Source organism: Suncus etruscus, chromosome 3 (assembly GCF_024139225.1).
Source record: "Suncus etruscus isolate mSunEtr1 chromosome 3, mSunEtr1.pri.cur, whole genome shotgun sequence".
Taxonomy (NCBI): domain Eukaryota; kingdom Metazoa; phylum Chordata; class Mammalia; order Eulipotyphla; family Soricidae; genus Suncus; species Suncus etruscus.
In genome coordinates this window covers 123,861,723-123,875,055 of record NC_064850.1, presented here as the reverse complement: position 1 = coordinate 123,875,055, position 13,333 = coordinate 123,861,723, and positions in this window count along the sequence as shown.

Here is a 13,333-nt window from a genome sequence, read left to right as displayed (position 1 = left end):
CATAACTTGAACCATCTAGTTTTGCCTCTCAAATTGTGGGGGAAATAATGGAGGGTACCAAGACCAAACAGTTGTATAAGCACTAAGTAGTAAGCTAGCCACAGAGGGGACCACTTATCTAGCAGCCCGGGGGCTAAGGGTGGGGGATATGGGATGCAAGCTGGGAACTGCGGGTGGAGGGAGAACAACTTTGGTGATGGGAATCCCCCTGATTCAATGTTAATATGTACCTTAAATACTACTGTGAAAGATATGTAATCCACTTTGGTCAAAATAAAAATTATTATTAAAAATTTCATTAAGAACACTTTTGAAAAATAAAATAAAAATAAATAAAAAGATCATGTACACTTTCTGCTCACTGCACCCTGTAGTTCAGATACATTTTCAGGGTCAACATCCTCTCATATTGGGACAGAGTTTCCTCTAACTTCTGCTGGTATTTCTTTAAATTTTCTCCTCGGATACTGCTTTGTCTATCTCTCTCTTTCTTGCTCCTCTCTTTCTCACTCCTCTCTTTCATTCTCTCACTCCTTCTCTCTCTTTCAAAATCCTTCAGAGAAAATTTAATCGTCAAAGATAGTCTTCCCCATTCTTTCTAATCAGAAAACAAATAGTTTATTGAGTATGGCTTGTGCTAAACTTTCTTGCACTTCATTTGCACAAGGAAAATTATGGGATGCTGCTGGGAATAGAATCTGGATTAGCAGCATTCAAGGAAATATCCCTACCAGCTGTACCATCTCACCAGGCTGTAAAATACTATCTTAGCTTACATTGTATATGCATATGTGTATATGTGTATATATTAACTTTATTTATGAATATATGTACATATATTTACATATCATTATATTAGAACCTGAGGACTCTAAGATGGAGAAGTTTGTTGATATTGACCATGAAACCTTGCCAGCCTCAGTGTCGGGGTTCATAATTGGGTCCTGGAGCAGGCAAAGTCTGTTGTTCCAACCAATGAGACATGTCCTGGATCTATTTGGTTTGCCTTTTAATATGCACATTGTATATTCTGTTTAAGAAAATATACCAAGATTCAATCTTCATTGATAAAATGTAAAAACAGATCATAAAGAACACAAACATAAAAAGAAGCAAGTTCTTGGAAACACTGATGATACATGCACTTAAAACTGAATTTGGACTTGCAAATCAAAACTTTATTATTATAATCAACACTGACATCATTATGCAGAAAGTAAAACAAAACAGAAGAAAACTGAGTTCTGGTAAAAAAAAGATTTGATTTAACTTCTGGCAATCATTTATCTCTGTGTTTCAGATGAGCATACTTTAAAAAATTGAAACGCATGTACTAGTTACTCTATCATGCAGGGGTCTTCAAACTACAGCCCGCGGGCCACATATTGTATTTATTCCCATTTTGTTTCTTCACTTCTAAATAAGATATATGCAGTGTGCATAGAAATTTGTTCATAATTTTTGTTTTTACTATAATCTGGCCCTCCAACAGTCTGAAGGACAGTGAACTGGCCCCTGTTTAAAAAGTTTGAGGACCCCTGATAGGGAATTAAATACATAGTAAATATTTAAGGAAATATTTTCTGCAATTGTTATGGAACAAAAGACCAGAATTGTATGAGCTATACCACAAGTGATTCATGGGGTTATTGACCAGTTCAAAGACTAAGCAATATGGAGGAAGAAAACTGACTTTATCATATTTCTGGGCATAAAGAAATCATCTTGCAGAGCTTAGGCTCCAGATTCCAGAAATGACCAAAAGAGGCAATGAACAAATGTTGAAGATTTCTTTTGGAACATGCAGCAAAAAAAATTGGAAATAGGAAGTCTACTTTTCTCTCTTCTCCTAGATCCAGTCTCTCTCTAAATGCATATTGGCACAATCTAAATCAGTCACAGGGAAGAGCATAGACTGATGGACAATCTTTAGAAGCTCAAAAACACTACCTGATATCTGACTTCTGTGAACTATTTCTCAGATTCTACAAGATCATGGTGTGGGATGAAAGTGTACTCTGGATTTTATCCCACTCACAGACTACCTCAAATGACTTAAAAGGTCATATATATCCTTAGTATGTTTTTTTAGGTGCAGTTTCTTAATAGTTATAATTCTTAATGTTTATTTTTATATGTAGAAGTAGCTTCCGCATCCCTGTTTTTTGTCGTGCTTAGTAATAAAGTTTAGTAGAAAAGACTTGCTTGAAATATGAGTTCAGGTTAGAACCACTTCATAGAGATTGTTTAGCTTGTTATTTTTACTCCCATATGCACAAATAGTATCATATATAGCATTGTTCCTTTTGCATTGGCACACTAAAATGGGGAAATACTACATATGGAAATAAGTTTTTATTTAATAGGATTAAAAGCCCATAAATTTTATAGTGCAGGGGTGCCTTTCACCCTGAACATTTGTCATGGGGACTTGACTTAGACTTCAATTGACTGAACATAGATCACCCAACCCCAAACCTCAAATCCCATTCTTGGAAGTGGCATGGTTTTCTGCAGAAGCACCAGGAATCAAACTTTCCCTGGGGAAGATCCTAATGTCTCCCTGGCACCAACTTACTCCAGGGTAGTTTCATATGATACTCTGATAAAAAAAAAAAAACAGTAAAAACTTGCTCTAAAGGTAGATTTGCCTGCCTAGCCACCTAAAGTGAGATGAAATCAGAAGATGCTCAGTGATACCCCAGCTTCAACTTAGGATCTGTGCAAAACCAAGATCTCTAATTACAGAAAACTGACTGTGACAACCACAACTGAGTAGAACTTTTACTGGAACCATAAAGAAAGACCTTGGAATTATCCCTGAGTCTATATTTGGTCTTGTGACAATCTGCTTCATGGGTAAAAACATCCCCCTTTTTTAGGCCAAGGATATTTCTAATTTCTTAAATACTAAGATTTATTTTTATTAATTTTCTTATTTTTTCTTTAAGTTGTTTTTAAATAATAAGTTAAATTTAAGTTGTCCTTTAAAGTTGTTTTTAAATAATACATACAAGCAGTGAGTAACAGCTCTTGCTGCTGTGGGAATCAGTTTGACAAATGCCCACATTCAAATGTAGAAAAACTCAATTAATATTTTTCATGTATCTTATTGCCTAATGGGAGTTTAGTATTTGCATATGCTATATGGTAGGTCATACCCAGGTCTATTGTCTTACAACACTCTTTTCCTTACTCATCTAGCTGGTGCACAAAAGAAGAGGTATTTTAACATACTATTGAACATTTTCGTATAGCTCCAGCACATGCAAATTTCAGAATTTATTTTTTTTTCAAAATGCAAAACTTCTAAGTGTTGAAACTATTTAATTTTTGTTTATTTCTTACCCAGTGAAGTTCAAGACTTACCGTTGACTCTATGTCCAGGGATCATTCCTGGTGTGGCTTGGGAGAGAGACCCATATGAGGTTCAGGGCATTGAACCATTGTAAACTGCATGTAAGGCAAATACCCTGTCATTCTTTTATTTCTCTGGCCCTGATTTTTTAAAATTATATTTCACAAAAACTGTTTTGTAACTAAGGCTTCATTTATTCATTGAGAGGAACATGGCATAGTCATAAACTAAAAGCAGAGAGATGTGGAAATTCTGAAGGCAAACACTATAATCTTGGGTCTAAACTGATCTTAGAGGAATTCTCACTATCTTCAGAAACAGGCTGTTTAAATAAGACATTTATTCCTTCAAGAATTATAGCTCATATTTTTGAATAACCAATTTTAAAGTGGGAAATGATTCATAGGATAAGGTTGTATCTTTTCCAGTTTTAAAAGAAAATTTACACTCACTTTATAAAAAAGAAACATTTGTCTCTTTTAACTATGATGAATATATTAAATTATTTCAATGTAGATATTGAGCAACATTTTATTTTAAATAAATCATTGTTATACATTGTAGAATACAATTATTTAATGTCCTTTGCTAGTAGTTTACTGTAAGTACAGTTAGCATTTTAATCCATTTATTCTTTGTCAGGAAATTCAGATTATAAGGATAAATTATTATACCTACCTAGCTTTGAATTAAAATATTACAGATTTTCTTTCATGATCAAATTTAGCTACGGAGACAAAAACTAAAATATGAGAAAACTTTCCAAATGACCATGAAAACATTTTGTTTAGATAAAATAGATTTATCTATAAATGTAGGCAGAAGTGAAAAAAAATTGATTTGGAGATAAAAAAGAGGCACAGCTAGTATGCAGAATAATTTGCACTTGGCAGACTAAAACACTATTCTGATATTAGTAACTGTAGGTTTGTGAAGAGTTGAATTCCAGTAGAAGTGGAATTATCTTTCTTGTAAAATTAAAATGAGAGAGAAAATTGGTAATAGGGTTATTCTATGTTGTTTGGACTACAAATGAACATTGTGATCAAACATTTTCATAATGCTGATATTTATAAGTGTTTGAGTGCCTTGTATGTGTGCATTTTGTCTTTCCTTGTTATATGCTGAAAACAAATGCAGTGTTCTAAAGCAGATTTAATGTTTAAAAGCATTAATGAACAAGTGATAAATTCAAAGTAAAAGGGTCCTATGGAAGGTTTGGTGGTGTAAGAGTGATCCTATGAAGATAGATTAAAATTTATTTGTGTCGAAGGCATCACTTTATTTAATTCAGTGTTATGAATCGAATTGTTTTTTGTTTTGTTTTGTTTTGTTTTGCTTTTGGGCCACACCCAGTGTTGCTCAGGGGTTACTCCTGGCTGTCTGCTCAGAAATAGCTCCTGGCAGGCACGGGGGACCATATAGGACACCGGGATTCGAGCCAACCACCTTTGGTCCTGGATCGGCTGCTTGCAAGGCAAACGCTGCTGTGCTATCTCTCCGGGCCCGAATAGAATTGTTATTAATTAATGATTTTAAAAGAGAATTTTTCATCCTCTATTCTCTTCACTTTTTTATTTGTTTAAATGCCTTAAGTTTCACTAAAGGCCCTATAAAAATGGGGCTCTGGAAGTAAGTTAATGGGATCATAAAGACCTTGTTCTTTTTCTGAAGCCCAGAAAATCTAACTTTATACATTTATAGAATTATTTCAAGTACTGCTCTGAGTGACTACTCATACTTATTTCTTAGTATATTTCCCAAGTCACTGACTTAGAATGTATATTTAAATCACTAATATTAATATTGGAAAAACATATTCCCTTAACTTTGGTTTTCTTGACTATTTCACACAAAGCAAACCATTTCTAATAGTATTTACAAATACTGATGTGGGTTGTTTCCCCCCGAAAGTTGAATGGGGTATACTGTAATGAATGCACAATTAAAATTTTTGCAAAACATCATCATCTGAATGTTTGCTATTTATCCTGTGCAATAATAAAGGTGAATGGCTAACTTTGTCTTAGTTAAGTATGACTTTCTAAAATCGATTGGTAAGTAGAATGATGCTGGGTATGTATGTAAATGACGCAAAATGTTGCAAAACTTACTCTTTTTAACAGTCTACATGTTAAAATACTACATTGTATTTTTGTTTTATGAACAATGAGTAAATATTAGAGATATGTAATGAATCTGATACTGAGCCTATTATAAAATACCAAATTTGACAGAAGATTAAAAATCCACACTGGAGCTTATATTCATATTAAATGTGCTTACACTTGTAGGTTTATACATGTAAATAAGAACTAGAATTGGTGTTCTTATTTATTTTGATGTTTATTTTAATTAGAAGCAGTGTACATAGATATGCCATTATAAAATGTTAGCTTTTTAAATAATATAGTTTCCTATAATTCTTCTATTGTTCATGGCATATAAAATATTAATACATAATCTTAATTTTATTATACTATGTATCTATTGGAAAATGCATTTCTTTTTACAATATATGTAACAGAATTTTCTCTTATGAACATCTGTACTACCATCTACTGGAAAGGTAAGTATATACCAGAATCATATTCTTAATAGCCTTTGAAAGCAGAATAAAACTAATTTGAGAAAACATATAGTACAGTATCAATTTTTATCAATATATATATGATAATCATAATAGCATATAAAATCACAAACATTTTCTTACTGAATATTATCCATACCTCTATATAAACCATGTGAGAATTATATGTATATACTGATAGAAATAATTGATTAAATTACTTAATTATTTAGCATTTATTATAATTATATATTTGAAGTTGGTTTTATTATTTTATTGTTTTACATGACACTAGAGGTCTTATGCAGTTTGGATATAGAGATATATACATACATTTTAGCATTATATTAATATGTGTTTGCTAAAAACATACTTTTAAAGCATCTTAATATATTAAGAACTATAACAGGATAACTGCAGTGATAAATAAGGAAGCAAGAGAGAAAGCAATTTTTTTTTTTGTTTTTTGGGTCACACCTGGCAGCACTCAGGGATTACTCCTAACTATATGCTCAGAAATTACCCCTGGCATACACAGGGGACCATATGGGAGGCTGGGATTCAAACCACTGTCCTTCTGCTTGATAGGCAAACGCCTTACCTCCATGCTATCTTTCTGGCCCCCCGAAAGCTAATATTTTTTATGGACAACTCAGCTATATGAATTTATGTTAGCTAGGACATTGACTAAACAGGCTTCTTAGGAAAATGAAGTGTGTGAATATATAGGAGACACATGACTTAATTGTGGTGTATGAAATGCACTCTTATACATGCAGACTGTTAAAAAAAGAGTAAATTCAGCAGCATTTTATATACCCAGCATCATTCCACATGCCAATCGATTTTAGAAAGTCATACTTAACTTAGATAAAGTTAGCCCATTCACCTTTAGTATTGTACAGGTTAAATAGAAAACATTACAGATGATAACATTTTGCAAAGATTTTAATTGTGCATTCATTACAGTATACCCCATTTAAATTCTGGAGGAACAACCCACATATGGTAATTAATTTGTTATTCAATTCAGTATTTGTAAATACTGTGAGAAATGGTTTATTTGTGTGAAATATTCAAGGGAACCAAAGTTAAAGAAAAATTTTATCTAAAAATATTCAAAGGCAGTCTATATTTATTAGGTGTACTTCATTTCTGGCTGACAACATATTGAATAAAAGTAAATTATAGAAGTCAAATAGAGAAATATATCACTTTTGTATAGATTGTAATTTAGTTCAATATCAGTTTTGTTTTTAGAATTGACCTTCAAGTTATTTGCTTATATCAAGAAGCCATCTAAAATATCTTTAATATACCTGATGAGTTTTTCTAATACTAAAATATAAATAAGATTTAAAAAGCACTAAATTTGAATCTTTTCTAAGTATTTCTAGCAGTCATATATTGTGTATGCATGCATATTTATTTTTATTGTGTCTTTGCTCCCAGGCATAGAAATGGTAGTTGTGTGTGTAGGCACACTTAATAAAATAAAGTAAAGATGAAATTGCCACAATCATTACACAATCCTACTGTGAGGAAATTAGTTTTTGATCACTGTGCGAGTCAAGCATCTTTTTTCCAGAGCACTGGGGTTCCATTTCTGATACAGTAAATGGCACATAGGTGCTGATAGAGTTCACTTGCCTCTTAGGTATACTGCACTCACTGAAGCATCAAACCATTGTATTAACTTGAATTGTAAACTCAATGACCCAATGATTTCCTCCCCAGAACTATGCCTTGTACGGCACCAAGCTCTCTGTTGATAACTATGTTAAGTTTGAATATTGTTCAAAAATAATAATTTTAAAAGAACAAAATTTTAAGATGATAAGCAGTTGCATTCAAAATTTGGATATACAATAGAACTTTTATTGACACTTGACTATTTCTAACTTAGTTTCTTTTCTAGAACTTGCTTTTATCCAACCCATGTACTAGTTTCTGAGCATTTGTTACTATTTCTTTGACTTGATGTTTTTTCCTTTACCTTTTTTACAAGGACATTCTCAGATTCCCTGTAGCCAAGTTTGTTCCCAACCATCTTTCACTTCTGTCGTGAAACCAGAAAGCAGAAGACAGTTTATGTAAGAAAATTGATATTTTGGCACCATAAAAAGATTTCCATTTTATTCCTCATAACCTGAACTTATATATCGATTTTCTACTTCATCTCCACACATACTCAGAAACTTGCACTTGAATATGCGGGCTTGATAATATTGTCCAGACAAGACAGCATGGCACAGCCTTTAGGAGATAATGTGGGATGTTGGGCCCCATTTCATGGGACCAGGAGCTCTGCCCAGCTCTGTGCTAGTGTGTACGCCCTATTTCTTGGAGCTGGAACAACCAACCATACATGCTAACTAGGATTTGGGCAGAATGTAAAATATCAATGGGGTGGTTGAGTTTAATTTTGGGGGGGCTTGGGGTTGTATTATAAGGAAAGAAGTTGATATGTGAAGAGAATACCAGTTCTTAATGCTCCCGCCTACCAAGAAGTTGTCCACACATATAATGGTTGAACTGTTTTGTTCTGCTTTATTTTTGTTTGCAGGTAGTTCCACAGTAACCCTTGGGTCTGTACTCAGCAATTACTCCTGATGGAGTTCAGGGGGAACAGGGCATGCTAGGAATCAAACCTGGCTGGCTGCATGCAACTTACCTTCTGTACTGTAGCTTCCACCATATTATATTTTTCTCAACAAAACCATTGTGAAATCCAGCACAAATAAATGCTAACTGAAAATTTCACCAATCTTCCTCTTAGTCACACAAGACGAAGCTTATTGCTTACCTGGTAATGGAGTAAATATGTAAAACTATGCATACACACATGGTTTACTTTATGCTAATGGTAAATACAAGGTTTTTGAATTAGAGGCAGATTCATTTTCTCAGATTGTGATATTCATTTACTCAAAATATCTCAGCACTGATTATCCATGCTTCATTTTGTTCCATGCATATGGAGGGAAAGTATCAAAGGGCCAATATGGTAAAAGAGGGATGCAAAATAATGGAACAAATAACATCACAAGTGCAAGAAAACCAGAGTAAAATGTTGGCATATTGAATGTCATGTTCCCTCTGGAAAATTAGTGGTTTTGTTGTGACTATCTTGGTTGTTTTCACCAAATGTAAGCAAACCTCTTTGTAGGAAAAGGTAAAAAATCACATAGTCTATTAAAATGAGCTGTAGAGAAACAAATGGAAGGTTCTAGGTCTTATTGCCATTTTAAATGTAAAACATGAAGATAAAAATCCAGCTTTTTCGACTGGGTGTAGATAGAGAAAGTCGGAGGCACATGACAGGATTTTCAAAAAGACATTATCATTTCTGTAACCAATTGTTTCTATCCAAAGTCCGGATTGTGTAGGAAAATTAAAACATTCATATTATTTTTAGCATTAAATTGCTATTGTATTTTGTTGCTATTTGGGGAGCCATGTTCTGGAACTCATAAGTTAGGCCTGATCCTTTTTTCAGGAATTATTCCTGAAAAAATTATAGTTTGGGGGGACTATAAAATACTGATAAAGAAATAGGGTTGTCCACATGCAAGCAAGTGCATAAATCCCTATACTAGCTCTCTAGCCCCTCTAGAGTTTTTAAATAATGTTTTCCTCAATCCAGAATTCTCATCTAAATATAATGTACCCATATTCTTATTGAAAAACAAAATTGCTCTATTTAAAATAAAAAAATAGTGTGACGTGTTTAAATAAAGTGTTTCTAATGAACCTTGTTTTAACCCAAATGTTGGTAAAGAAAAATATGTCAACAAATAGTAAGTATACTAGGAAATAAAGACATCTGAAGGAAATGAATAGGTGGAGCTGGAGCAATAGCACAGTGGCAGGGCACTTGCCTTGCATGTGGCCAACATAGGATAGATACTGGTTCAAATCCCACCTGGCCTGCCAGAGGCAATTTCTGAGTGCAGAGCCAGGAGTAACCCCTGAGTGCTGCTGGGTGTAGCCCCCACTACCAGAAACAAAAAAAAAAATAGGAAAAGAAAAGAAAATGAATAGGTGGGAATTCTAAAGAATGTCAAGTGTATTTTACCAGGTGTTTCAAATATAAACAAAAATTCTGTACATATGAAATATAAACACTTCACAATTCAAAGCATGGCTAATTTTATATAAAAGCTTTATATTTATAAGTCAGAATCAAGACTAGAAAACCAAAAAATTGGTAAATATGTTTCTGTAAAAATTAGTTTTTAAGAGAGGAGTAAAGATTATTTGTGGGTAGCTAAAAATTCACATTAGTGTAGATTAGGAGGTTTTGCAGTCTCTCCTCATCTTCCCCATAATTTCATAGTTATTGGAGTTAAAGACTTAAACCTTGAATTATCTTTTTTTTTCATTTTCTGTTTCTCTGTCTTTCTTTGACTTTCTGTCTCTGCCTCTCTTTTTCATTCTTTGAGTATTTCTTTCTCTATCTGACTATGTGTATTACTCCCATATGGGTTATCAGGTAATCTTCATATTTTTAAAATGGAAACAAAAGGAAAGGCAGTGAACCCTGAGTGATGGAAAGCAAATGAGGTGAAATCCTCAATATCCCGGGTCTGCCAAATAGTTGGAACTTCCAGGTTCAGGGGTTCAATATCTTGTATTGAGTTTCCTAAAATATTAACCTCTGTTTTTCCCAGTGATATCTCTAGCTCCATCAATTTAATAAAGCACAGATCTCTTCTGGTAACTTAATCCACAAGAAAGAGAATTGTTTAGGGCTGGAGCAATAGCACAGTGGTAGGGCATTTTTCTTGCATGCAGCAGACCAGGGATGGACTCGGGTTCCATCCCTGGTATCTCATATGGTCCCTCAAGCTGCCAGGAATGACCACTAAGTGCAGAGTCAGGAGTAACCCCTGAGCACTGGGTGTGGTTCCAAAACCAAAAATCAAAACAAAGAAGTTCTTCATTCTTGTTCCTGGCTATAATCCCCCCCCCCCCATTTTTCAGTTATCCTCCATGTGAAACTATTATTCTTGATGGTATTGAGGCTATGTCTTTTTCCTTGGTACAACAGTGATTCTCTTCTGCCTTCACAGGTAAGTGCTGAAAGTGCATCTTTAGCCCCATTGTCTTTCTTTTTATTTTCTCTTTACTGTTGCAGCATCCAAACATGTTTCTAACTAAAGATAAGACTTTTGCAACCATGGCTTCAAAGAGTCTCCAGGTTTTATTACAAAGGTGAATCAAACACATATACTTTAAGAAAGAAAAAATATGTGCTTAATATATCTTCCTTCTTCAAATTCTCTAGGCAACATTTCAGCCAATTTTACCAAGATTTTTTTTTCCACAGTTTTAGTAGCACAATTCTGCTCGTGAAAGCTTTCTACTGTGAGCAATGGAGTCGATTCTTATAATCTTCTAATCCTCTCTTCATCACAAGCTCCCATCCTATTATGGAAGGATACTAACTTTGTTCTTGGTAATCATCCTATCATGCAAAGGCATGCTTTGATTTTACAGTCTTTTCTTTGAATAAGGGTAAGCATACACTTTGTTGTGATTAATGTACCATTATGACTAATATATTATGCAGAGTTATTTTCATGACCCACTGGGTCCCACTGGGGTTTCTAACCATACATAGCTCTACTCTTCACTCTTACTGCTTGCAGTGTCTACTCTTCCTGACCTAAAACAGTATGTCTTATCCCATGAAGTCATTTCATTCCCCTACCAATGTGGCGTCTGCCACTATAGATGTTTGTGATTTTATTTCTTTCTCATGGAGTGTGGCAAGTACATTTTTATATTTATTTTATTGCTCTCAATGTTTTCAATTTTTGAATATGGTGGGTTGGGAAATCACATTCACTGTGTTTAGGGGTTATTGACTCAGTCCAGGGTTCACATCCAGTCATGTTTGGGAAACAATGATCTACTAGGATAAACCCCAATATTTGCTCCAGATTTGAGCTATTTCTTAGACTCTTTTTCAAAAGCAAATTTTGAGGTCAGAGAGAGATAGAAATAGAGACAGAGAAAGAAAAACAAGTGTGAATGTGTTTGCCTTGCCTATGGTCAAGCACCAGCAGTTCCTGGCACCACATTTGACACATGTTTAGAAATGACCCCTGGGAACAGAGCCAGAAGTAAGTCCTTGGCACTGCTGGCTCTAGTCCAAAGTCAAGAAAGAAAGAGAACAGAAAAAGGAAAGAAAAAGAAAGGGAGAAAGAAAGAAAGAGAGAAAGAAAGAAAGAAAGAAAGAAAGAAAGAAAGAAAGAAAGAAAGAAAGGAAGGAAGGAAGGAAGGAAGGAAGGAAGGAAGGAAGGAAGGAAGGAAGGAAGGAAGGAAGGAAGGAAGGAAGGAAGGAAGGAAGGAGAAGGAAGGAAGGAAGGATGGAAGGAAGGAAGGAAGGAAGAAGGAAGGAAGGAAGGAAGGAAGGAAGAAGGAAGGAAGGAGGAAGGAAGGAAGAAAGAAAGAAAGAAAGAAAGAAAGAAAGAAAGAAAGAAAGAAAGAATGAAAGAAAGAAAGAAAGAAAGAAAGATAGAAAGAAAGAAAGAAAGAAAGAAAGAAAGGAAAGAAAGAAAGAAAGAAAGTAAAGAAAGAAAGAAAGAAAGAAAGAAAGAAAGAAAAGAAAGAAAGAGGGGCCGGGTAGGTGGCGCTGGAGGTAAGGTGTCTGCCTTGCAAGCGCTAGCCAAGGAAGGACCGCGGTTCGATCCCCCGGCGTCCCATATGGTCCCCCCAAGCCAGGGGCGATTTCTGAGCACATAGCCAGGAGTAACCCCTGAGCGTCAAACGGGTGTGGCCCAAAAAACCAAAAAAGAAAAGAAAGAAAGAAAGAAAGAAAGGAAAGAAAGAAAGAAAAAAGAAAGAAAGAAAGAAAGAAAGAAAGAAAGAAAGAAAGAAAGGAAAGAAAGAAGAAAGAAAGAAAGAAAGAAAGAAAGAAAGAAAGAATAGAAAGAAAGAAAGAAAGAAAGAAAGAAAGAAAGGAGGGAGGGAGGAAAAAGAAAGAGAAAAGAAAGAAAAAGAAAGAAAAAGAAAGAAGGAAGGAAAGAAAGAAAGAAAGAAAGAAAGAAAGAAAGAAAGAAAGAAAGAAAGAAAGAAAGAAAGAAAGAAAGAAAGAAAGAAAGAGAAAGAAGAAGAAAAGTAAAAAAGAAAGAACAAAAGAATGTTAAAGAAAATGTTGGACTTTATTATATTACAGATTCATTGACAGATTCTGTTTAAGAAGTGGTAGCTTAAATTATGCAACTTTTAGAGCTCATATATTATCAGTCATTTATATTGAAGAGCTAAAAAGGTTATTCTGTGGATATAACTGGGATGATGAAAAGCACATGGCTTTATCTTCAATGGATTCATTTTTCTTGAGCTAACTATATTTTTGAAGCTGTTAGAACATGATAAACTTTCATGGTGTATGG